This window comes from Cnephaeus nilssonii (assembly GCF_951640355.1).
Source record: "Cnephaeus nilssonii genome assembly, chromosome: 10".
In the NCBI taxonomy this organism is placed as follows: domain Eukaryota; kingdom Metazoa; phylum Chordata; class Mammalia; order Chiroptera; family Vespertilionidae; genus Cnephaeus; species Cnephaeus nilssonii.
This window is the reverse complement of record NC_137081.1, coordinates 55948164-55970912: the sequence shown is the minus strand read 5'-3', so window position 1 is coordinate 55970912 and position 22749 is coordinate 55948164. Positions and strand designations below refer to the sequence as shown.

General features: G+C 46.5%; 1 protein-coding gene across 4 annotated transcripts in view; it reads left to right on the top strand.

Annotated features, from left to right (window-relative positions):
* Nucleotides 1–3824: 3824 nt before the first annotated feature.
* TANC1 (tetratricopeptide repeat, ankyrin repeat and coiled-coil containing 1) overlaps nt 3825–22749 on the top strand; it is a 177315-nt gene continuing 158390 nt past the window's right edge. For all 4 annotated transcript variants that reach the window (XM_079782891.1, XM_079782893.1, XM_079782892.1 and 1 more), the window contains exon 1: nt 3825–3964. The gene's annotated coding sequence lies outside the window, so the exon portion shown is untranslated. The remainder of the gene's footprint in view (nt 3965–22749) is intronic.

Sequence of the window (22749 nt, the reverse complement as noted above, 5' to 3'; positions counted from 1 at the left end):
CCAGGGGCGCAGGCTCTCTTTTTTACCCGGTCACTCTCACATAGGAGAACCTCATGATGCTAATTGAAATCAAGTTTGGGTTCAGCCCTCTTATGAGCCAGCGGTTTTATACCTAGGAAAGCTCTGTGCTTTGGGCATTGTAACCCCAGGCAGAAATCCTATAATGAGTGTGTGCTTTGTCACATTTGGTGAACAAGAAAATAGGGATTGCCAGTAAAAACACATAGAAGTTGTAAGTGCTATTACTAGAAGAACCAGGAGAAATCATAGTGGTAAATAGCTTAGTAGTTTCTTCGCACGTGAAAGCCATCACGTTACATCACTTCTCACGTAGCAAACACTTGACAAAGGAATGTTCTTTACAGGTGAGTTTTGATACCTCTTGCCGACTCAATGATAGGAGCCAGCCAGCGCTCACTTAGGTAACGAACAGGCCAGTCTGTCCCCACTCCTGTCTTTTCCCTCAGCGGGGTGAGGGATGGGGTGCACCTCCAGGCCTCACTTTGCCCCAGCGATCTCACCGGCAGGTTGTTACTTCAATTTCTTCCAGCTCTTCTCTCAATCCATTTGTATTTCTCCCATCCTCCCAAGAGGAAAAGGAAACACCCTAGGAATAGGTCAGGGGCTATGCCACAGAATCAGCGGGCCAGCCTTAAAGAGTACCAGCAGTTGGGCCCCATGCCCAGAGATTCTGTTTCAGCTCTTCTGGGCATCAGGATTTTTGAAGCTCCTCAGGAGATTCTGATAGGTGGTGAGGACCGAAATACCTCCGGTAGTTGACAGATGTAACAGTACCGGGTACTAGCAGTACACCCGTCTCAAGGAAAATGAAAGCCTCACGATTTGAAATGCACATTGATATTTTGAAATAATGCCTTTTGCCACTCATGTCTCAAGTGTGAGCTGGATCCCCACAGAGTTCTCCTTCGTGCTACCTTCCTTCTTTATTGGAGCCCTGCTTTCCACAAGCACCCAGCATTCCAATGAAACAAAAACGAGAGCTTTCTTTTAGGATTTCTGGGGTATTGTTTTCCACTCTGTCCGCACAGTGGAGGGTGACGGGAGCCTCCCGATGAACTCGGAGACGCCACAGGTTGTGGCGGAGTGCCTTCTTCACGCCGTCTCACCTCTCCAGGCCTCGCTTTCTGGGGCAGCAGCATCAGTGCTGGGAGCCCTGTCCCCCCGAGGGCTTAGGCTGTCACAGGGACTCGATGGTCACATGCCGCGGACCATGAATGCCTCGTCTTTGTTTTGTGGTCTGAGGAGACTCAGTGTTACATTTTTAGGAGGATACTTGAGAGAGAAAAATATGTCACTTCTTTTGGATAAACAACTTTGAAGTCTCTCTGTTCATTCTTGAGAGAGAGGGATGACTAGGAGGTAAACCCTAATAATTCTTCTCAAAAACATTTTAAGGTTGTTGTGTGTTTTTTTCTTGAGCCAATTGGAAATTAGATCTGAAAACAAAAAGCCCTTGAAGGTCTTCATTCAGTTAGTCTCTAAACTGTTGTGTTTCGGTTCCATAAAAATTCCTTCAGCAAGTGTATTTTGTCATCTTTTGCATTTTCCCTGAGACTATTTTGTGGCCTAAAGCTTCTTTTCCAAAACTTTCTTGGGCCCACATTTTGGATTGTGCACTGAAAAGGCCTTTGAACAGAGAAATGTCAAAATCAAACAAGTAAAAAGTTCCATCTTTTTGCCTATTTAAAATAGATTCTGAAGGACAAAAAAAAAAAAAAGGAAAACGCCAGGCAGTTTCTCCCCTGCGTCCGGCCAGTGAGTGATCTAACTGTAGTTATAAGTAACTTCTCAAACACCACCCAGAGTTCCTCTGGTCTCGTTGACCTCCCTTTCTCCTTTCTGTAATTACCGAAATCAGCCCTTAAAACCCATGTAGGACCAAGCACAGAATCTGAGCTCTGTGATCTCATCCCCACAAAAACAGGCTGCCGGGACCGTCCTTCTTGCAGGAAGCCGCCTCGCCTTGGGACCTCTGCAAGCCTGTAATCTATAGTGGTGCCTTTGCGGTCTTAAAGTCAGAAAGCACGCATCCCCTGCCCTACGTGCGCTGCTGTAGGTGGAGAAGGGGCCAGAGAGAAAGGATGTGTGAACGTGACCTGTGACATCTGCTGTGAAGGGCACACTCCTCCGTGGGTCCTCTGGGCAGAGGGTCTGTCAGGCAGTGGGCATGCTGCGGCTGCGACGGATACCCTTTCCTACCGGTCTGTCTGTCGTGCTGGGACAAATGAGGAGCCCGCCTTTTCCGCTGAGGTGTGCTTTGTGGAAGGAGCTTGGCTGAGTGCTGGCGGCAGCTGGGAGATGGATGATTCCCTCCCTGGCTGCCAGGGCCCTCAGCAAAGCGGCAGGTGATCCTTTTTTGTCAGCCAATAATAGGAGGACGCCTCAGATATTTGAGCTGCTATTCAGCAGGTGGTGCTGTCCTGCAGTGAATGCTTCCACGCTGCCCCCGCGAGGTCAGCAAGCTGGCGAGGAAGGAGCCCGGGGGCTTCGAAGCCCGGGCAGCATGCAGGAGATGAGGCTTCTCGGAGGAAACTTCACACATTGGACTCGGGGGACCACCTGGTTCGTGGCGGTGTCTCCTCTGCATCCTGCTTGAATGAGAGCTCCTCGGATCTGAGCTGGGGGGAGATGGAACCCGCCCCAGGGGTCACCTGGTCTCCTCCCAGAGCAAAGCGCCCCGCGCTCCTTCTCATCTTCGTTTGAAACCCTGGTGGGTGAGGGGGCGTGGCGTCGGGAGCTCCTCATTAAACAGACTTAAAAGGGAGGAAAGGCCTCAGCCAGCCTTTGCGTGCACAAACCTATTAGTGCTCCGGTGCCCCGCCACGGGGGTTTGGTTGGCCCAAACCTGACTGCCCACGTTTTCGTCCTTTTTGGCAATGGAGCCCAGCCGCGGACTTGGGTGAGGGCTGGGTTGTCTGTGTGTCTGAGCATGGACAGCTCCCTTGGAGAGGAACTTTTCCCAGGATTGGGGTGACAGGATGTTTCCCAGGGAAAGACTGAGTCAGTCATGGGAAACCTCTGGTTGGAATCCTTTAGTCAACACACACGGTGGAGCATCCGCCCCTACCTGGGATCAGAGCAGGAGGAAGGTGTAGGGGACGGCAGGTGAGACCTGCGCTTGAGAAACGGGTAGGAGGGGAGGTCAAGGCAGAAGGAAGCAAACGCTGGAACACAGGTCCCAGCCAGGTGCTCTGAGTGCAGGGGAAGGACAGGTGACACCTGAGCTGAGTGTGGGGGAGGATCATTTCCAGAGTGGGAGGGAGGTGTTCAGGATGAGGGGACGGGGAGAGCTAAAGCGTGACATTGGGGCGGGGGGAGTGCGGTGTTCGGAAGTGGTGGGTGTGGAGAGCTGGACCTGTGAGGAGGGAGGCAGGAGATATGGGAAGGAAAGGAGGCATTCTGGTGGAGAACCTCAGAAACCCGAGTGTCGGAGGGCTCCTTGGCTTCTTATCTTAAACCTGAAACATTTCCTTGTGTGCTGGGCTTTAAACGCACGAGCACCCCTTAAGGAGAAAAACCTGAGTGGTGGCGGAGGTCAGTGGGACCCTTCAGTGCCTTGCTCCAGGCAAGGGGCTTTCAGTGAAGGCCCCGGTCACCTTGAGCAGAAGGTTTCAGAAGTTTTCTCGGGTTTGCCGGCCCGTCGCCCTGCCGTTCCCTTGGTGAACAGTCCGTGGATAAGCTGCTGTCTCTTTCCTCTCCACCGTGGCGTCGAGGGGACTTGCAGGAGGTTGTAACTGGTGTTACACAGTCTGTGCTGCGTGTCTCCCAGGGTGAGTGTGCTGACAGGTTTTCTATTTCCCAGTTTCCCAGCTTTCTGTGGCCGGCTTGTCCGGAGGAACTTGGCCGGCGCCCCAAGGAGACAGCGCCTCTCTGTTGCGAGCCAGCGGAGCCCGGGGTGAGGCGAGGCAAGTGCGGCCTGCACCGACAGACCAGCCTTTCCAAGGTACGCTATTTTCTGAAAACTGGGAGGGTTTTGAAGGTAAATCTGGTTTTTATTCATACGAATTTAAGGGTAATTTAAACACTGAGGTACTGTGTTAAAGTCCTCTTGATGATATGGATGCTTCAGTTCATTCTTTTAAGACCTTTCTAATTTTACTTGGTTGTGCCCATTTCAGGGCTTTTTGGTCTCTTTATAGTAGGGGTCCTCAAACTTTTTAAACAGGGGGTCAGTTCACTGTCCCTCAGACTGTTGGAGGGCCGGACTATAGTTTAAAAAAAACTATGAACAAATTCCTATGCACACTGCACAGATCTTATTTTGAAGTAAAAAAAACAAAACGGCAAAAAACACCCACATGTGGCCCGCGGGCTGTAGTTTGAGGACGCCTGCTTTATAGTGTCTAGCACAGTCCTTTCCCACCGAAAACATGTAATGTGTGTTGAGTGAATGATTAGTATCTTTGGCTTACAGTTGGCATTCAGAGAAGCACAACTGATCAACGCTGTTCAGATTTTTAATACTGTCAGACTGACTGTCTATTTTTTATCATTCTCATTCTCCCGTTCCCCGTTCCCCACGAGGAACTCTGTGAAGTTTAATTACAAGCCCCTCCTTAGCTACCGGGACACAAACGGGGACATTTACAACCGGCCTTACCTTCCTGCTCTCCCCCGGTTGGCTTTTCAGGGTCTCACCAGTTACAGCGGGCACAGGCTCTGTCTCCCACCTGTTTTGCAGGCCGTCTTGTAACTCATTCCGAGCTGTGTGGTCCTCTTCCCCCAGGTTTCAGGGAGGGTTTTAGGTTTGTGTGGCGTTAGGACGTCAGGGCAGTTGCTGGCCTTCTGCCTGTGGTTTTCCTGTACCGCAGCCCTAGCTCTATGTTGCGAAAAAGAAGTACCTATTTCAGGGGGTCTAGTCAGACTGGAGGTTCCTGGTGGGTCATTTTTGTTGTATTCATCTTTTATTTGCATTCCCTATCTCCAATGTGTAGCATGTAGTGGGGCTCAACTATTTCCTCCTTCCCCTACGAAGAGAGAGAATTGGCTGAGCGCAGTCTCCAGCCCCATCTTCAGTGAGCACAGCTTGGAGGACCGTCCTCCTGTATGCTCAGCTGCTTGCAGTCCAGGCAATGGGGTGGGAATCCGAGGACAGAATGGTTGACGGGGCGGCTGAAAACCTCACTGGTCCTTTCTCTGTGCGCGTTGGAAATGCTCCTCCGCAGGAGGTGGGGGTCAAGATTAAAGCTGCTTCCAAACCTCTGAATTCTTGAGACGCCCATGTGATACGCAGGTGCACTCTGCCATCTGTCTGGTGTGGCTTGCTAGCAGGATTTCCTATTCTGCACTCACCCCTCCTGCCATGCCCTGTTCATCCATGAAGAACAGAGCAGCCAGACTGCTCCCCAAAACTTTGGGGGTGGTCCTTCTAAAGGCAAAGCTTCTCAACAGGAGCCTGGCAGGGGTGTCCATATCGGAATCTCCCCTGAAGCTTTAGAACGGGGGATATGGAGACGCGCCCAGGTGTGCCAGGTTGGAGTTTCAGGCGTGGAGAGCGAGTCCTTGCTGGGTAGGTTTGTTTCTTTTTAAAGCTCCTCAAAAGATGATGTGTGTAACTACTTGAAAAATATTTGTATGTGGAATAGACTTAAAAAAAACAACCACAAAACAAAAACCTCTTTCTTAGCCTGAGCAGATGTTTGGGGGGGGATTATTTTTGAACTCTCCTAACTAGTTTCACCAGTTTATCCTGCCAACCCAAACATTCCCTTGTTGTGCCATAATTTGCATCGCAGAACCATTTTATAACTTTAATTTAAAATTGCCTGTGACAACACTTTCTACGGTTGTAAGTATACAAGGACATTGAAGAACAATTTACTATATTTAACAAGAGCTTAGGTTTATTTAGAAATCCAGGTGGGACTCTGTTCGCATGGAATTTTACTAAAGCATGCATAGATTTGCATACTGAAGCCAAAGCCTTTTGACCTGTGGTAATACAGTTCTGAAAGTAACATTGAAGTAGCAATTTAAGTGTATTGCCCTTAGAGATTTTTTTGGACAGCACATTTATTTAGTAAGTTATACTTTTTTTTTTTTTCTTCTCCGGGTTTTTTTGGATGGCAGAGAATTAGCTAATTTTTATTTTCTCCTTCCCTGGGACCAACTTTAAGTAGGTAGGAGCTTACTAGGAAAGATAATTTTAAATGGTTTTTGTGGTTTTTAACTAGGTCCCTTTCTATGAAAGAAAATCTTACAACCCATTCTTGGGTGAGGTTTTAATAATATGATGGGTTTAATGGAAAATGGGGAGTTTCTATTTTGAAATCACAGAATTTTGCCGTTGAGGAGGGACATTACAGAAGACCCATCATCTGGTTTCCATGGCTGCAACGTCATGGAAACTGTTCTTGTGAAGGTCACAGTTGGCCTCTGATAGGACTCTTAACATGACTTTTCTGTAGCACTCCTCATTTGCAACTTTCTCCTCTGGGTTCCTGTGCACCATTCTTGACTGCTTTTCTTTTCCTTTCATTTCTTCCGAGGTCCTGCTGTGTTTGCCTTTAAATATTCCCGTTTCCTGGGCTTTCATCCTTGGTGGTTTTCTTTAGTCTGCTCAGCCTCTTTGGGGGACCTCAGGGCTCCCATGACTTCAACTACCACCCACAGGTTAATGGCCCTCAAGTCTCTCTCTGGTTCACCCTCATCTCAAGCAGTCTTTTAGGCATTTCTACTTGGATGACTCATATGTTCTCTTAACTTGTGATATCCAAACTGAACTAATTTATCTTCTAATTATTGCCTGCCTCCTGACCCTCTAACCCCCGCCCCCCCCTCCAAGTCCCCTCACCCCCTTGCTTCTGTCTGCTTTCCCACTTTGGTCATTGGCAGTATATTCAAGCCAGAAGTGTGACTCATCCTTCACCCTCCCCCAGACAGCCCCATATTTTAATTGGCCATTCAGGCCTATCATTTTAATGTTCCAAACAAGAGGGGGAAAGGCCATTCCACTGACATTTTATTATTATGGGCTTTAGAGGTTGTACTTGGGCCTATATCAGCAGCTCTAATAACATGAGACAATTTTGACTATTTATGTAGTATGTATTTCATGCTAAGCATAGTCCCAGGTACTTCTCACGAGTTTATCTCTAATTTTCACAGTGATTCTGTGGTATATCATCTCTGTTATAAATGAGGAATCTAAGGTTCACAGAGATTAAGTTATAGCCCAGGATCAAAGGGCATGTAAAGCACAGTGGAGTTAGGATTTTGGGATTTTAAACCTATAGGCTGGTCTGCCTGACTCCAAAGCCTTCGCCATCAGGAACTGTGTTGTTTTAGACAGGTGAGTAGGTTGACTCTGTTGAGGGCAGGAACTGAGATTTATTCATATTGGTAGTGTGTCACACTATATTTTTCTTCTCACATAGGAGGTGCTAACGATAAGACTCTTAATGGCAAAGCCATGATCCGTGTCTTCATCCGGGTTCCATCCCTGGTTCTGTTAGCTGAGTGTTAGCTGTGCTGTTTGAGATTAGGATGGTGGGATCATGCTGCCGTGTCCTCAGAGGGGTTTTTTATGAGAATCAGAAGGGATGGCACAAGGGAAAGTGCCTTAAAATTCGGGGATATCTTTGAGAAGTTCTTTTTCATTGTGGAAGTCAGTAGTTGGCCCACTCAGGTGCGCCTCTCCGAAAGGTGGCCCAGAGCATTCTGTGTTTTGTTTCCTCATAGGTCGCTCCTTGTGTCCATCCTGAGAAGAAAACGCTGTTGGCTTTCCTTCCTAGTTCTCCCCTTCCATCCTATTGCGGTAACAAAGTTTGTCTGGGGAGAGGGTCCCCTTTAATGAATACATAAAACCAATTTGTCATGGTAGAATTTAGAAATCATTTAACCATTCTGCGTCTTGATTTTTATTTATTTTTTTACAGAATTACCCTATAAGATTTGGGGTAATGTGTATTTTATAGGGTTGTTTTAACTGCAAAGTGACAGAGATAATGTACCTGATGATGGCAGGTCCTTGGTGAGGAGTAGCTTTTACTGCCCACGTTTAGTTATCGCAGGCCTACACTCTCAGATGTTAAAAGGCTTAAGCCAGCCTCTGAAGACAGGATTCCGGAAGAACTCCCTGCGATGCGAAGGGAGGGAGGAGGGTCTGAAGCAGGAGCGGGGACCCTGAGGAGCGGCATCATCATCATCAGCTGGGACTTGTGAGAAATATAAAGTCTCCATCTCACACCTGAAACTCAGAGACACTTAACAAGCCCTCCAGGTGACTCGGATGCACCGTATCTGGGCTGAAGTTAGAGAAACCAGGCTGCGGGCTTTGGAGCAGTCCCGTGGGGTAGTGAGGGCCTCCCCAGGATGGTGGGAGGGGGTGGAGAGGAGATGGATTTGGTGATGGATTTAGTAACTCGATGGACGTTTATCAGACTAGGACCGAGGCCATGAGGATATAGAGGCCTTGGGTCTGGTGGGACACAGGCTGGTGAGTGGGTTTTGGAGGTTGGGGGAAGAGGAAGATGAGCTTAGTTTTGGACATGAGTTTGTGTTGCCGGGATTGATGCCAGCCAGCCGGGAATAAGTGCTATCACGGTAGCACAGGTAAAACCATGGGGAAGCAGATCTTTGAGCTGCCTCATAGAGCTGGCAGTTGAAAACATGGTTTTAAGATCTTTTTTTTTTTTTTTTTTTCAAGGAAAGCGGTAGAGAGAAAAGAGAGCCAAGATCAGTTGGTTTGGAATTGGGTATTTGAGCTTATGGCACCCAGTTTCTCTGTCAGAGGCTAGGAGTAAATGTTAGGAATTCATGGTGATACAGTTTTAAATAAAACCAAATGATCACGATAATGTTGGAGTTTTGTCATGATGCTGTCCTTAGGCCCCATGCTTGCGCAGCAGAAGCTGGTCTTACACATCATTTCATCTTGGGAGCCAAGGTCACTGTGCCCAGGGCGGAGTTCTAGTGTCTTTCTCCAAGAGAGGAAGTGGAGTGCAGTGGTCAGGGTGCAGGTGGCCAGGGCAGGCTGCTGCTGGGTTTCTCTGAGTCTCAATTTCTTGATCTCTGTCAGTGAGGACAACTATAGTTCCTCCCCGCTTCTTGTTGTGAGGACTAAACAAGCTACCTCATAGGGGAAAACTTGGCAGTGCCGGCCGCAGGGTCGTCTATTGGTACTTTCATGGTGGTTTGTTGGACGGGTGGAATAAATTTAGGCCTTCGATTTGTAGCAGATTTACAGTGTTAAGAGGAGTTAATTTTCAGAAGTCATACTATAACTCTGAGTTGGAAATGAAATGTCTTTTAGGTTTTCAATGAATTATTAGTCCATTGCAATATGGGCTTCTTAGGTTTGTGAGAAGGCAGAAAGGAGTTGGCTTGGGAAGTTTGAGTACATAAAAACAAGGACCAGATCTTTAAAAAATTGTATTTTTATATCCAGCTTTGATGCAGACTCACTTATCCTGTTGTACTAGAAAGATGTTACACGGAGACCACGAAAACAGTACAGCTGTGCGACATCTTCATTAGATCTCGGAACAACTTCACATCCTTTGTTTCTGATTCAAAGGCATTCAAGAAACATGTGTTCCTATTTTCCACTGGGTTTTAATTGGGTTTCCCCCCCTTAAGCAGAGGCATTTGGACCACACACTCATATTTAGGAAATAACTTGGTAACTGTGCTGCATGTATGTGTACAAGGACCCTTCTCCTTTTGGAGACTGCAGCTTCTGAAACTCACCACTCCACCACCCCACCCCCAACCTGGAAGAAAAGTGGCCTGTGTGCACTTGTCCGTGCACGTGAGGTTTCTGTGCCGCTTCACAATGCCCATTCTGTTCCTCAGGGCTGAGCCGTGTCTCATGCCGTCTGTATGTGTTAAGGGAAGTGGTGACAGAGTCCATGATCAAAGGTTTCACTGCGGGCTTACTAAGGACTTTAATTGAGCCTTTCACTGGGTTTTACAGAACAGACATCTGATGTTCGTACATGGCCTGTCACATCACTTCTGGTGTAAAGCTTGAATGTCATAGGTTTGATTAAAATTCTATGGGACTCCTGAGAAAATAACATCTGTAACCCAATGCCTAGGCATTAGCCTGTAATTGAACATTTAGCAGAAGTGCTTTTGGCTGCTGGGCCAGGCTTGGATGCCTTCAGGTGAGTGCAGAGCGACCTTCCCAGCTTTTCTAGAACCACACAAGGCTCGCGTCTTTCTGGGAAGTTTGGCTGCTGCCACAGCTGAGACAATGAGCCAGACTTAGGTCATTTTATGAGTCTAGAAAAAGTCTTAACGCTCTTGCAGCTGTTGTTGTAGGCCCTAACCATGAAAACAAAACCCGTCTCGGTTACCCAGGATCCATGGGAAATTGGCAATAGCCCAACGTAAGTTCATGTATTTTGGACTCTGAATTATATTTATAAATCAGGGCATCCCCGGATTTAGGGCAGGCAGCTGGGAAAAGGCCTGACTGTACCAGAGGCAGTGGGGGGTGGGAGAGGCCAAGCCTTGGGTACCACCCTCGTTAGGAAAGTCTGATCCAAGTAATTGCTCGATCTTAAATGTTTTTAAAATAGATAAGTAGAGCATCCAAGAAAGCAGCTAAACCAATATAAAGTATACCTGTCCCAAATATTTAACCTGGCTTTCCTGTTTTTGTATATTGTCTCCCTGTAAATTTCCACAGGTCTTTCTCCTTCAATACCAGGCTCATTACTGTTGGTGAGTTTCTAATTGGCGATGATGGACTTTCTGGTTAAACAGAGCTTTTACAGACTACTCTGAAAACTAATCATAGGGCTTGGCATTGGCTTGCTAGGAGTGGTGCATATGTGGAATACTCAATCCTGCTAATGTTTGCCAATCAGTAGATTACTGTTTAGTGCTCTGAATGTCAGTGGTTCCGTGAAGGGGATAAAACTGAGCTACTGTTTCTTTAGAAGCATGAGTTATTAGCCGAGCTCTTGGCAAGTCTGAGTAATTGTTCCAGGGAGTCTGACTCTGATTCTCTGGGTCAGGGTCCCTCCCCCTGGGGACCATTGATGGACTTCATTGGATGGATGTGAATTTGGATGGGTGGAAAAGATTTTACATCTTCATTTTCACTAACCTCTCACCAAAATGTGGCCTTTGCTTCAATCCTGAAAGTGGGCAGCAAACCGTGTACTATCAGTAGCACCTGGGGCTTTGGCACACACAAATGAGATTTTTGTATCACATTATTGGAGGTGGTTTAAGCTATTACTTATGCCTATCACTGCCTAGAAAACTACAGTAGCTATTAGACCTGCAGCTGCATCTTGTATTTTGTGCATTAAGAAGCACACGTTACTATTATCACAGATTTGCTTTTTAAATAGTATTTTGATATCTGTGTTTCAATATGATTGATTTTTTTTGGTATTCATATTTTTAATGTCAAAATCATTTCTAAGCATTCTGACTAGAGGGTCTAGGTTGCTGAAGCAGTTCATGGCACTTAAAAGATTGCAAACTCTTGCCTTGGATGGCACCCTTGTATCTTTGTCATCATGCTTTGAGACTGGGTTTGTTAACATCCTATCTAATAATAGAGTAATATGCAAATTAACCATCACTCAGCGACAAAAATGGCGGCGCCCATAGACACAAGATGGCGGCGCCCAGTCCTCTCAGGCCCGCAGGAGTCCCCCAGTCCCAGGGAAGGCTGCCGCTGAGAGAAGGCAGCGAGCGGCCCAGCCTGTTGGCCTAGGAGGCGGCTTTGCCCTCCGGCCAGATCCTCTCCTAGCCCTGAAACTGGCCGTGGGTCTGGGAGGCGCCCGCGCTCGGCCGCCATGATCAGCTTCATGCCCCGACCCTGGCCGTGGGTCTGGAGGCGCCTGCGCACGGCCGCCTCCATCGGCTGCCCTCCCGGACCCTGGCCGTGGGTCTGGGAGGCGCCCGCGCATGGCCGCCTCCATCGGCTGCCCTCCGCGACCTGGGCCGTGGGTCTGGGAGGCGCCCGCGCAAGGCTGCCTCCATCATCTGCCCTCCGAGACCAGCTGCCTTGATCAGCTGCCCTCTGCGACCCGGGCAGTGGGTCTGGGAGGCGCCGCGCAGGGCCGCCTTGATCCGCTGCCTGCTTGCACCCGGGCCGTGGGTCTGGTCTGGACATTGCAGTTACATTGTGCATGGCGTGCACAATCAGCTGCCTGCCGAGGCCCGGGCTGTGGGTCTGGGAGGCGACTGCACAAGGCCGGCGTGATCAGCTGCCCACAGTGGCCTGGGCATTGGGCCTGCGAGGTTCCCGTGCATGGCAGGAGCCGTCTGCTGCCTGTCCCAGCCTGGGCTGTGGGCCTGGGAGACCCAGGCTGCCTATACACCTCCCTCCCCACCCTCCCCACCCTGCCCCCTCTGAGATCAGCTCCCATCTGCAGCTGGGGGGTGTAGGCCTGGGAGGCAGCCGTGCCCCCCAGAGCTATTCCCTCCAAGAGGCAGCCTGGGGTGTCAGGCTGCACCCCCATGGAGTGATCCCCCCCATACACTATAGCCTTGGAACTTCCCTTGCCGCCAGCCGAGTGATTCCAGATGGGCAGTGATATCTGGGCGATGCTGCCCAGCAAACCTCTCCCATTGGGTAGAAAGTTCTGACCAGGTTAGGGAGGTAAATGGGTTTTGTTTAAAATCTTTAGGAACCACATGGAAATGTCTGAGGTAGGGTTTCACATCGGAAGTAACTTACAACTAATTTCTGAAGGCAAACCTGGAGATTGCAGTTACATTACTGGAGAGTACCCCGAGGTCCGGAGGTTGGCTCTGCAGCGGTGGTGCAGAGTGCTCCCCACCCTGGTTCCTCAGCACCTTGGGCAGAGCTTGAGCCCACCCAGGAAGGCCATTTCCCCTACAGTTTTCACCACGGCAGGGAGGTTTTGTAGACATGAATAAGAAGTGCCCATGCACAAGTCCTGAAGATGCCGGGGCCGGCAGAAATGACAATCAAACCGGGAAAAGAGCAAAACCAGAAACACCACCGATCCCATCATAGATCATCTTTTTCTTCAGATGACTGTGTGTTTCCCTCTTCTTTGTCTTCTGGAAGCAAGACAGATTCAAGTACTGACAATTCTACCAACGGAAAAGTTAAGAGAAAGAGAGGACAGAAAAGGAATAAAAGGAAAAAAGAAAGAAAGGACAAAAGTTGAAACATCAAGAAAAAGAAAGAAAGAAAAAAGAAAGAAACAACCACATCATATCACCTTTCTAAGGTCTCATGAAATTCCTGTTTAAGTTTATTTTATGACACTTTTAGTTTGGGTTTACATTTTTTACTGGTTTGTGAAGACCACGGCAGGTACACAGTCCAATATGTTAAAGAAAAAAACCCTATCTACTAAAGAGGTAATAGGAGGGGAGAGCATTTGGGGGTGACCGGGCTGTCAGGGGAAGGCAGTTGGGGATGACTGGGCTGGCAGGGGAACAGTTAGGCATTGATCAGGCTGGCAGGAGAGTGGTTAGGGGGTGATCAGGCTGGCAGGCAGGCAAGCAGTTCGGAGCCAGCAATCCTGGATTGTGAGAGGGATGTCCGACTGCCCATTTAGGCCCGATCCTAGGATTGCTGGCAAGTGGTTAGGGGCAATCAGGAAGGCAGGCAGGCAAGCAGTTCGGAGCCAGCAATCCTGGATTGTGAGAGGGATGTCCGTCTGCCCTTGAGGGGTCCCAGATTGGAGAGGGTGCAGGCTGGGCTGAGGGACACCCCAACCCCGTGCACGAATTTCGTGCACCGGGCCTCTAGTTAAAAAATAAAGTCTTAGCATACTTAGCTTTTGTTTCCTGGCATAACTTGTCTTTGACTTTTATCATCTGGAGCTCTGGTATTCCCCACTTTGGGGCTATTAGAGTGAATGAAAAAATAAAGCCATTGTCCATTCCCATGAGACCTTTCTCATAGGCCCTGGTGGCCATCCCCTTTAACACTGCTTACTGCCACCAAATGTGTATGGCCGGGAATTGTTTCCCTTACAAACTTCGGGTAAAAGTACAGTGATGTGTGTGTTACTTGCTTTAGTTATGTGAAGAGAGGATGCTGTGTGGCTTGTATAAATTTGATTCAGCTCTTCACAGTAGGCATACCCTAATTTATATGTAAAATTTGATGTCTAAGATGAAAACTTTATGATATTGATTGTGTAAAACTGCCCAGAGAAAGAAAGTTTGAGCACCAGGCCATTCCTTGCCCCATCCCATCACCTTTTAACAAGCTTCATGCAATTCATTCAGTAAGAAACGGGCAGCAGAGGGCAGTTTTCGAGCTCCTCTTGAATAGCATAGTTTCTACCTTCTGGGTACATGTTAGGATTAGGGGAAGCATCGCTCATGCGAGACAAAGGTCTCTGCCCCAAATGATCTTCCCCATGGGCAGTATGGCACACCTCCCAGTGTTCTGGCCGTGGGCTCAGGAAGGGCTTGCTTATTCTAGAATGTATTTTGTTGAATGGTGCCTCCAGGCCACAAACTGACAACTATGTAGTTTGAAAGAACTCTGATAAGTGTATGCCTAGAAGAACTTAAGAAACTGAACAGCAGGTGTTTCTCAATAGAGGTAAATTCTCTTTTTAAAGATAGATTTGAGGCATGGGATGCTGTTCGGGGATAGTGTATGTGTGTCCAAATATGATTTTTCCCCCCTACATGAGGTTTTGTCTATGATCACCTCACCAGGCCCCTAGGAGCTAGTCTCTTTCATTTTTATCTTTCCCCCCCCCCCCCCAAAAAAAAGGAGGCATGGGATAGGGATTGCATGGTTAGGCTCTGGAGCCAGACTGCCTAGATGGGCACCCTGGGCTCTGCCCCATGAGCTGTGCTGTGTGACCCTGGGCATGTCACTAGCCCCTCTGTGACTTTGTAGAATGGAGATATTTATAGTACTGTACCTTCTGCAGAGGGTGCGTGTGAGGATTAAATGACTATCCTATATAATAAGAGAGGAATATGCTAATTATCTGTTGCGCCTTGAGGCCTAACGACCAACCGCCTAACGCCCAGATCACGGATCTGCAGGAGGGTGGGGTAGCAAACTACAAGCGGGTGGTGAAAAGCTACAGGAGGGGGCAGGGCAGCAAGCTAGAAGGGGAGGAGGGGAGAGGGGGGTGGGAGGAGCTACAGGAGGGCGGCAGAGAGCTACTGGCGCACGGATTCATGCGCAGGGCTACTAGTATCTTATATAATAAAGAGGTAATATGCAAATTGACCCTCACACCCTCACACAAGATGGCCACCCCCATGTGGTCAAAGATGGCTGCCACAAGATAGCCGGCAGGGGAGGGTAGTTGTGGGTGATCAGGCCAGCAGGGGAGAGCAGTTAGGGGCGACCAGGCCAGCAGGGAAGGGCAGTTGGGGGCGACCAGGCCTGCAGGGGAGGGCAGTTGGGGGTTACCAGGCAGGGGAGGGCAGTTAAGGACGATCGGGCTGGCAGGGGAGGGCAGTTGGGGGCAATTGGGCCAGCAGAGGAGCAGTTAGGCATTGATCAAGCTGTCAGGGGAGTGGTTAGGGGTGATCAGGCTGGCAGGCAGGCTGTCCCAGATTGCGAGCCGTCCCGGATTGCAAGCCAGCCATCCCGGATTGCAAGAGGGATGTCCGACTGCAAGGGGTCTCAGATTGGAGAGGGTGAAGGCTGGGCTGAGGGACACCCCCCCACCCCAGTGCACAAATTTTGTGCACCGGGCCTCTAGTATACATATAATGCTTATAGTAGGGCCTGGAATATAGTTAGTAAGTAGTAAGTTAAGTGATGGTGGCCACACATTAGAATCACCTGGGGAGTTAAGAAACAACAAAAAGCCCGCATGGGTATGGAGAACTCCCATCCTAATGAAATCAGGGCCTGGGGAGACTGTAACCTGTTCAGAGCATCGTGGGGAATCACTGACAGCAGTGGAGGAGGGGTTTGATGTCTTGTATTCGGGCTTCAAGTGAAAGATCCTTCTGTCAGCTACATAAGGAGGAGATCTGTCAGTAATGAATAGCTGCCTTTCACCGGGCATCTTTGAAGTCATCTGACCTTTTTCACTTTGAGGCCAGATGCAGTGCAATTTAAAAAATTTAATTTCTTTAGATTTATAATACCAGACTTCATTCAGCTGACATTGATTGACCGAGTGGCTTTTAACACTTTTTGAAAAATGGACTTTCTGACATATCCTCAAGGTCTCTTCTCCTTTCAGTCGAAAGGCCTCTCGCTGGGCCATAGATTCCTCCAGGGGCTCTTTTTCAACTGTGGTGGTTTACCTGCTCCTGTAATTACAGTGGTTTTATGAGCAAGAAATAAAGTTTCTTCCTTAAAATATAACACCTACAGGGGAAGAGATCTGAAATTGTCCAGTCAAGCAGCAAAGGGAGCAGTGTTCCCATTAGAAACTTCTGTGGAAGGCAAAGCCGCTTGCCCAAAACCATTATTTATTTATTTTATTTAGTAAAGCCTCCTCCTACCTCCATTCGGGGAGTTATAATTGTTACACAGCAAGAAAGTGGTCAGTGTGAGTTAGAAATCAGAGCTCTATTGTATGATACAAGCAGAAAATTCAAAAGGAAGGAGAAGGGAAAAAAGAAGAGCATATCATCAAGTGTGGTGGTTATGGAGCTCAGAGCCATAATGAAGGTTGGGACATGGGTCTCCAGTTGTTGTAAACTTGACGCTGAGGAGCACCCTGTGACCCTCATCATGCCCTCCACAGAGCTATGTGGGAGAGGATGGGACAACATTCAAAGACTGGGGTTCATCTTCAAACCGTAGGTGGCTCTCCATGAGCTTTTGGCCTTATGGCTCCCAAGGCCCAGAGTTGACGTTGGCTTTCTCTCAGTTTTTCTTGGCTGGATCCATAACAACTACACTGTCACCTCCATGCAAAAGCCACCTTGGCTTTGAGGCTAGTATTCTGTGCTCTCCTGGTCATCTCTCTGTTCCCTCTCCCCCAGATTCATCAAGTGGCTTGCCTGGGGTTCAAGTCCCAGCTCCTCCTTTATTCATTGTGTGACCTTGGGAGAGTTGTCAATATCTCTAAACTTTTCTTATTTATGAAAAGAAAAGAGTATTTTATAGATGATATTTTGAGGATAAAATGAGATTATATATGTATGTAAAACTCTTCATCTTACCTGATATGTAAACAAATACTAGTTAGAGGATAGTGGTTGATAGCCCAAATTTTGCCTCCTGCATTAGCATCTGAATGACCCTTCCCAAATCTACACTAATAAAAGAGTAAGATGCAAATGGACCATACCTTCATGATGCCCACAAGCCAATCAGGAGTGACTATGCAAATTAACCCAACAAAAAAATGGCAGGTTAATTTGCATATGCAGGCACCAAGCAGCTGGGGTGGGGCGGGATGCTTGTGTCGTCGCCATGGCGACGATGCAGGTGTTCCACACCACCCCAGCTGCTCCAGGCCTCTGGGTAGCGTGGGAAGCTGGAAAGGCAGCTCTGGCCGGAGCAAAGGCGGTGCCAGCAGCCAGGGGAAGGAAGGCCCATTCTTGCACGAATCTTTGTGCATCGGGCCTTTAGTCAAGAATAAAGTTTCTTGACTTCTTTGCTTCCAACAACCCTCACTTGAGGACATTCTACTTTACCAAGCCATGGTATTATTAGCTATTGTGTGGACTTTGTCATTTTCCGGAATTGTCCCACATCCAAAATTCTAAAGTTCATTAAAAAGGACCAAACTTTTTCATCCACTTACCCTGACTGTGTTTGCTCTTTGATGTCTTTAGGATACCATCTCTGTTCTCTCTGACTGTCATACCTCTGAAAGGCCTTGCTCTCTTCCTGTTCAGCTTTGATTCTTTGTGCTGTACATCATGTATAAGCCACGTAATTTTGACCATAAACTTGAAAATTAGTACTTGGTACCAGAAAAATTCTTCTTAAACTATTAGTCCAACCCATTGTAGGAGAAAATTGCCATTGGTTTTGATTGTTCTTCATACAACCCTGCTACTCATTCATTTAAAGTTTGTTTGTTCATTTATTTATTTTAGTGTTTGTTGTATCTCATAAGGTGCTTTGCTAGGTGCCATAGGGATTTATAGAGTTCAACATTTTCCTCTGTGATTCTAATTGGTAACCATGTATCAGTACGAAGTGGGATGTGCCATTAAAGACTCCTTTTGAGTACCGTGGCCTGTGAAGGCTTTATGGAGAAGGCAGTATTAGAGGTTGGTTTGCCAAATTCCTTCACAATATACAAAAAGGGCTCTTGTATCCAGAAGGAAGTATATTCTTCACATTTTTCTCCAAAAGTGAAATTTCCTTTTTGCCAGGTAGTATTTCAAAATGAGAACTTCTCTAAACAAACTTAGGTATAGTCATTTTCCAGCAACTTGAAAGACCAGCTTAGGGGAGTCAGATATTTCTTTTAATCCTCGTCTGAGGATATGTTTAATTGACTTTTAGAGAGAGAGAGGAAGGGAGAGAGAGAAAGTGAGAAACATCGATGTAGGAGGGAAACATCAGTTATCTCCCATACGTGCCTCGACTGGGGGATTGAACCTGAGACCTAGGTATGTGCCCTGACTGGGAATCAAACCCTCAACCTTTTGGTGTACAGGGCGATGCTCCAACCAAGTGAACCACCTGGCCAGGCCACGAGTCACATATATTAAAACACTTTTCCTAAAAGAATTTGTGTTATCTTCCTACAGAATATCTTAAATATAGGTTGAAAGTGGTTTTAATCTAATAGGAAGTTTCCACTTAATTTTGTACATCAGAACTTAAACATTGGAGTTCAGACTTCCTGCCCCAAATGGTGTTAAATTTACATCACTTGTGACAGTCAATTGCTTATGCTTTTAATAACTCACATTCACATCTGAAGTCGTCTTGCCCTAAGGCAAACCTAACTGTAAAGAAAAGAACAGAATGAGAGGCACAATTTGTAGAATAGGTTTGAATAAAGACCAAATGGTTGGGCCTATGTGTCTTAGGGAATAAATTATAACCTAATGATGCCATATTTCCCAACTATGCAAGTTAAGCAAAACCAAAGGCTGATTCTTTACTTATTATCACGATTGCTTTCTGGTTGCTTGAGCAGTAGTCCACTCCCCTCTCCCACAGCTTTTCTGGACAAAGCAGCTGAATCCTAGAGAAATTCAGTGACGGGTTCCCAGTCACAATGCTGAGACCAGGCCTATTGGATGAGGTCTGTTGATTCCTAGGCTTTTTCCACCATAGGGGAAAAAATGTGAGCGAGCCCTCCTGGAATTTCAAGTATTCATCAAGAGTTGGTTTTTCCCAGCCTCATGGGATCTCTTAAAAGAATGTTGAGATATGGTTCTTGCTTTCAGGAAGCTTCTAGAATGCAGTTTCCCGTGAATTTCCACCCACCAGCCAGTGCCCCCTTTGATAGCCTCCCTCCCCCACTTCCCAGTGCGATCTCTGTTCTGCTTTGTTTTCTATTATTTGCTCTTTTTGTATTATTTATCTTGTAGGTTGCTTCAACCCCCCCACTGCCACCACCCATTTCCTTTCTTTTGATAAACACTAAAGGTTGCTAATGCAAAAAAAAGTTCTGAAGGTAGATACAGAAGAGAAGACTATTTAGATGTCTCATACCTTACTGTGTTGAGGGAAAAAATGTCGAGTCCCTAAAATTGAGGATGTTTTTGACGCCTCTTCCTTCTCTGAAATAAAAAAATATATATATTTCTTTAAAACTATGTACATCTTGCCCTACCCAGTTTGGCTCAGTGGATAGAGTGTCAGCCTGTGGACCGAAGGGTCCTGGGTTTGATCCCGGTCAAGGGCACGTATCTGGTTGGTAGGCTCAATCCCCTGTCCTGGTAGAGCTGACTTCAGGAGATAACCATGTGATGTGTCTCTCTCACATAGATGTTTTTCTCTGTCTCTCCTCCTCCTGCCTTCCCACTCTCTCTGAAAAATAAGAAAAATATTTGGATGATGATTAACAACAACAAAAATTATGTACATCTTAGTTCCCAATGTGTTCACTTGTAAATATTGCTACTCTGGCTTTGATTTATTTAACAAAACAAGAGAGACCCTTCAGAGACAGCTGTGCTCTGAGGTCAGATGGATAGTTGGGTGGGAGAAGCTCTTTCAACTGGAGTGTGCACAAAGGAAGTATTTATTCAGGATAACTGGGTAAGAAGATTTTATTCTTACCGTGAGATTTTAAGGTTAATTCAGGTGTGGACATGAAGGGATTTTACAAAAGGCAGCATGTTCCTCCTTCATATCCCATTGCCTGATGTCACATGGACTTAACTGAGGTTTCTTGCATTCCTTGTGAATGAGGATATATAGGAATGTTCTTAGTAACTTATAAACTCCGATAAGTGTTGCTTAATTGCTTGATTTGGAAGAAATCTCTCATCTGTGTTCATTGCAGCCTCGTTAAATCTGTCAACAAATATTGAGAACAGAGTGGGTGCAAAGCCTGTGTTCTGGCTTCCGTTTGTATCTATTAACCAATAAACATAGTCCCTGTCCTCAGCTCAGAGATTCAACTTGGAATTGTATAAACAGGCAGGATGGCAGTCCAGAAGAGGAAATTTTTTAATGCTTTTGCTAGTCTGATTTTAGACAAGTTGGTCATGGCTACAATAACTGCCATTATGATTACTTATGGAATAGAGTTTGGCTTGTATTGAATTCATCCCACTGTTTTATTGAGGCTAATTTTTATTATATTTTATATACCATGGGAATCACTGTGTAGAATGCTAACACATAGGCACATGGGGAACATTGTGCCTATCCCCGAAGACTTTATGCATTAAAGAAGAAATCCAAGAAGGGAAAGTAAGCTTGATAGTTGATTTAGTTTCTGGGGCTTTTAAAAGGAAGACTCTGTAGCATTTGGAAAAGTTAGATGTTGCATGATAGTAGAGAAATAAGGAAATGTGGGTGACTTCAGATCATTGGTCTTCAAAGGGTAATGGCATGTCCTCACATTTTATTTTGTTATTTATTAAATGAATATTATAGGAAATTCTCTCCCATTGGTTAATTTCAGTTGTTGGGACCTAGAGGCTGGTCGTTCCTCTCTTTCTCAAAAGTGTATAACTTACAGAAATGACAGCTGAAGTTCTCTGTGGTTTTTTTCCCCCCAAATATTTTACGTATTCAAATCCAATCATATATTTGTATTACTTGCTATCCTAGAAACTAAGGTTTTATGGGGAGAAATCGAGGGATTCTATTTGGCCAGCATTTATTTGAGGTGAGCCTGTGTATTTTGGTCCATACTATAGTTAAAGTGAAAAAGGACACTATTTTTTATGTTTTATCCTGTAATGCTTGTCTGTAAGTGCTTCCTGACCCCATGTATTATCCCCAAGCAGCAAGTCGATAGCTTCTGGCCGCTCCATTTCAGTGTGTTGGGCTTGTCATTTAATCAGTTGGGTCTGAATGACTGTGTCTGGAAGGCTGGTTTGCATCATTTCTATGTGGCTGACTTCTGTGGCAGGACATTTTTCTCCCTTTTTAGGGGAAAATGGTAGTATTGACGTTGCTGTGGAAGGGATGTGTGATGATGATGCCGAAGGTGTCATTCAGGGAGAGCCTGCCGGCTGCCTTCGTGACTGCTTCGTGGTGGCATTTCCATTCAGGAATCTACCACTGCCTTCCTTTCGGAATTCATACTGGGGTCCGAAACTCGATATTCTCCAATAGATGGTACTTTGCAAAGTGACTTGCTTTAACAGAACTCATGAGAGCTTTTGTTTAAAGTCAGGGCATCCATTTATTTATTCCCAGAGTGTCTGTCATCAGGCCAGGCAGTTGTGTGGGGTTGACTGGACCAGCCCACTCCCCACTGTTGTTAGGCTGACAAAGGAGCCAAGTTATGAGGCGCTTCTCAGTGAGAACAGTATCAGGACAAGGGAACGTAGCTATGTGATGCCAGTGTTTCATAGCATTGGGCTCTGCAAGCCTGATGGTCCCCTTCTAGAATCGGATGTGGGGTGTGCGTTTGTAAGTACATAGTGTGTGTTTGTAAGTGTCAGATGGGCTTCTGTGGACTCTATACCACCAGTGTCGGCCCCTCCAGCCCATTACTATAGTTGCTCTCTCTGACCCCACACCCCCTTCAGAAGGGCACAGTCTTTAGGTAGGTACGTTAATGAAATCAAGTTTCAATTAAGTCATTGGGACTCCTGGTGACTTTGCATAGCTCCACTCTGATCTGTGTCAATTTTAGAATTTAACTCACTGGGAATAGTCTTATTTTTTTCCCTTCCAGGTGTGTGTATGTAGGGGTTGCTTACTTTTGTACTCAAGTATAATCAATTGGTGTCTCCAGGTCATAGTTTGAATAGCTTTTGAATATATAAGTTCTTTCCCTTGACTTGCTATTTATGGAGGAAAGCAGGAGCTGAAAAAAAAAATTGCAGCAAATATTTGATAGCCTCGTTCACTTTAAGACCACTGATGTGGAAGATGTGACTATGCTAAAAACAGCTGAGCTCCCTCACAATAGGCATACACGGTGTCTGGGATGAGCTGCCCAAGTCAGTGTCTACCAGTCTTTGTCCTGTGGTACCTATTTCCAAGAGGCACGATGGATGGGCTGTGGATTGGTGCCAACTGGGTGATTAATCAGGATTATTCTGGAACAGTTCAAAAGGGGCCTTGGACGAGCTCTTCTAGGTTTTTCTTTGTTTTATTTGTAAAGTGTATAGTCTTTGCTAAATGACAAACCCTGAAAAAAATGTCTGTGCTTACTAGGCATCTCTTTATTTGATTTTGCCTACTATTCTTTTATAGCACATGCTGCCCTGTTTCTTTTAAGTGTGGCT